Here is a 4,570-nt window from a genome sequence, read left to right as displayed (position 1 = left end):
TCGTCGTCGCCGTCGTATAGTAGTAGTAGTAGTCGTCGGGTCTTCCCCCGAAGGGCGGACGGACGGACGGACGTCCGCTGTGTGTGGGGGGATCCCTGTAACCGGTGGGCGGAGTCGTCGTCGGGTTAACGTCGGCGGCGGTTATGTGGAGGGGTGGGTGGGGGTAGTTGAACGCGTACAATAGAGTATTATAACGTATTATATGTACGGGTGTGTGTGTGTGTGTGTGCGTGGCTTACCTGTACGCGTTTATATGGTTTCGTACATCTCATGCTGTATAGCGAATGTTCGTTGCCGAAACCGCAAATTATTATTGTTACACACGCCGACACGTTGGGTATGAGTCGTATAGGTTAGGTCTTGCAGTATGTACGGTTTGTATTCTTGTATATACTTTTTATAATATTATACATTTCTGTTATAATTATATCGTCGGCGGGATTCGGCCCGGGGGCTCATCATCCAGCTCGGCGGCCCGATGGTCGCTCGAGTTTCAGACCTACGTCAAAAAGAAAAAATATCATCCCCGCCGACTTGATGATAATTGATAATAATTATAACATTTATCGACCCGCCGCCGCTAATTGCGCACGGCGCGCGGAGGCTGCCGCCTCGCGTCGTCTATCCTCCGTGTGTATATAGATAGGTACCTATATATAATATTGTGTGTACTCTGACGCGGGCGAAAAACCCGTTAAAACATCAAAACAACGATTCCGGCTAGGTCGGAGGTGGTTGAACAACGACTTCGCCGTATGGACTTGGAAAATGATGTAGTGGTTTTTTTGTTTGGATTCTCTTGAGACAATTTTTTTTTTTTTTTTTTAATAATAATAAACGCTCGATCGAATCGGGGGTATACGCTGTAATTTGCCCACCGAGTCCCGCCGCCGTACCATAACGCCCGGTATATTTTGAATATAATATATAGAACACGTTGCAGTAGGTATTATATATTTATAAGTAAACGGCGCCGCATACGAAACATATTTAAAACCCTCGGGTTAAAATTTATCTCAGACCCCTAATTATATTATATATATATACGATGCCGGTCATTCCTAGGCCTATTATATATAATAATATTATACATATAGGTATATACATTATAATATTATATTTATTGTTATATTCGTTTTTTATTTTAGTTTTAAATCCAGAACAATGTACTTATTTATGTATATAAAGCACAGGTAGGGGTATACACCATATTCAACCTCCCGGAATATATGCGCTCAATTCGTCGAATTATGTCCGTTATAATTTATAACATTATAATATTTAATACGTATACCAACATTCTAGACATTGCTTTTATACATACACCGTACATAAGGTGTATTATTCAGGGATTCCATAAAAGATATGAATAATAAGATATTATGTATATTATATAATTTATAAAATATTTTAACCGCATTTCGCCACGGGAGCTGAAAACTATCAATATTCTGACACGATAGATTTTTTGATTTTTGACACGGTGTAATTTTATCAAAATAAATATTTCAAAGAAATATGAGGAATTTCGGCTTCTGTATATTATAGTATTACAAATAATAACGTTCTGAATATATTATAAAGGGACAATTTTAAATAAATAATTGTTATATTAGAACTAAAAATCTATATAATATACACATCCGCAGAAAAGCTATGTTATTATAATACAATAAAACGAATAACACCACGTTTCATAATAAATTTGAATTAATTCTAACAACCTTTAATAATTATAAACTATAATAAATTTATACGTTTCTCATATATATTTGATAAAATTCTATTAGTCATCTAATTTGATTAATGAAGACTAATTTATGAACACTTCATAACAATAATAAAGATCGATAATTCGAAAGAAAATATCAGAACTGAATAGACATATAATATATACTTGATTAAGAGTTAAAACAATTATATAGTGTGGATCTAAAATATATTTGAATGTGATTTATAATTAAAATAATTTTTATAACTAAATTAAATTGTGGAATACTTGCATGAATAATTTGCTATACATTTCATAACAAAAATGTATAATTAATGTATTAATATATTTTGAAATTTTAAAAGACATTAAAAAACTTATAGAACTATACTATACTATTGTAAAATAGTAAATTGGAGATTGTTTGATGGTTTTAAATTGTTATGGTTATTATGAAAATAATGAAATTACTATATTTCTTTACCACAAGTGAGTTGTCAATGTTTCGCAAACAATCTAACGTAAATGTTGTCTGTGTTAAATTTCTACACGAAGTCGTAAACTATTTTGTCGGCAAATTAAAAGAAAAAAGATAAAATGTGTAATTTACAATATAAATGAAGATGAAGTGCAATGATTCTGCATAGATTTTTCCCATGCACCCGACGGCCTCTGCTTTTTTTATTTATTATTTTAATTCTCCGTCCGATAGATTTAAACGAAAATTATTTCACTAAATTCGATTCAAGTCTATTGTTGACCCAGAAAATTATAATACTTATAAAAATAATCATATACTTTTAAAAGACTATAAATCATCGAAACGTATATTATGTATTATATACCTACATATAATACCTCCGTGTATGCGGTAATTGATTGTTTTTGCATCGCAAGTATATACAGGTTAATAGCTAGTTTCGGTTTGTACGACAGCAACAGTGATGAACAACCGGATCGAACGTGATCTCGCTATAAAAGTTTTTTTGGAAAAATTAAAAATGTCCTAGAGGTTAACGAAATTTATGAAAATGCACCATTTATTTCAGACTCGCTTATATATGTCCCTTGGTATCTATTTAATATAGTTTAATAAAATATATTATATTATATAGAATTATATATCATACACACATTTATAATATTATTAGTTACTACGGATCTAACGGACACCTATACTCGCGGATAAATCAAAAATACTTTGTCCCGAATAATAGGTAAGAATATATTTTTTTTCAACGTGAATAAATCAAGTCAACATATATACGACATTTACACGTGTCCATATACACATATTTATATATATATATATTTATATATTATAAACGTTAATTTATCCGTGTATAAGGTATATATATACGCGTAGTATATTGTTGGTCGCGCGAAACATGACCGATGACCATAATACTTATATACATATCTATATAATGTACGTAAATATATATATATATATTAGTTATATCTACCTAATACGATAGGAACAATATGTGTGTAGACTATAGGTAGGTAACTCCTCAAAGTCGGTGGAGAGGTGAGGGGAATACACAATTTATATTGTACCCGAGTGATGCGAACATGCGTGGCCGACGTTTGAATACCGTGCATTGTTTGAGACGCGATATTATTTTTCATATTTTCATTCTTTTAATAATTGAAATTATAATAATGCTCTGCAGAACAAACGCGGTCGAATATATACGAGTACGTATATAATAGATAATATTATACTTGATTGATATAGTCGGTCATCAGTCAATTCCGCACAATAATTATTATATTATTATATTACGCGCCTACATGTGTTATTATTATAGTAATATATGCATAATTATTATTATAACGGTTAATAATATACATCAGCATCATCATAGAGTGCAGACTGCGAACGTTGCAGAATTATAATATTATTAGAAGTTTGAGTAGTTTGGATGTTTGATTAAACTGCGTTATAAACGGAATTACGTACTAAACATCTCTGCATATCGTCTTGTATTCGAAAACCCTGCCGTGTTTGGCAATTAATAGTTATATCCTTATGTAGTTATGTACATTACAATATTAAATAAATAAATATGATTATAATAAATTTTCAAAAAATATTATTTTAGGACTATTATTGTTATACTCGTTCGATTCATATACATATTTGTTTCTTTTAACACTACCAGAGTGTTATTAAATTTATATCATACTTGTTTTGGGTTCTCTATCGCCTGCACGAGGATCATAGTCGATAATTTTTTTCTTATTTATGTACACGAAACACGCACACAATAATATAATATGATATTTAAACGTATGCAACATAACATATAAATATATAATAATGACATCGACCTACAGCTGCACCAATGCTTGTTCTATCTCGATACGCCTGTATCTTTATGTATTAAACAAAAATGTAACGATTGCTGTACCTATAAACTGTTAGTCGCATATTTAGAACTTTTCAAAGGGATGTGATTTGGTTTAAATTTTAAACAAATATAATTGTAGTTATTTACTTTATCTATATGACCGCGGTCGGACCTATAGATTATATAGACAATAGGCCGTATAAAACATGTGTATTGTACACAAACCCATTAAAATGATACTTATTATAGTTATTACTTATATAAAATATTGTTAAGTAGTGCATTTTCAGTGACTTTATAATTTATAACCATCTATAGACCATTTAAAATCTAACATGTATACAGTATACTATGTACTATAACTATATAGTACTTATCTAATAAGTAAAATGGTTTCAAGTTTTCAACAGTTATAAGTGTTAATGTGTTATGATAAATAAATAGCACATATTTATGTACTTATTCAATGTGTATACGATGTACTCATCGTATTATTTTTTTT

The sequence above is a fragment of the Aphis gossypii genome, chromosome 2 (genome assembly GCF_020184175.1).
Source record: "Aphis gossypii isolate Hap1 chromosome 2, ASM2018417v2, whole genome shotgun sequence".
Taxonomy (NCBI): domain Eukaryota; kingdom Metazoa; phylum Arthropoda; class Insecta; order Hemiptera; family Aphididae; genus Aphis; species Aphis gossypii.
This window is presented reverse-complemented; position numbering follows the sequence as displayed.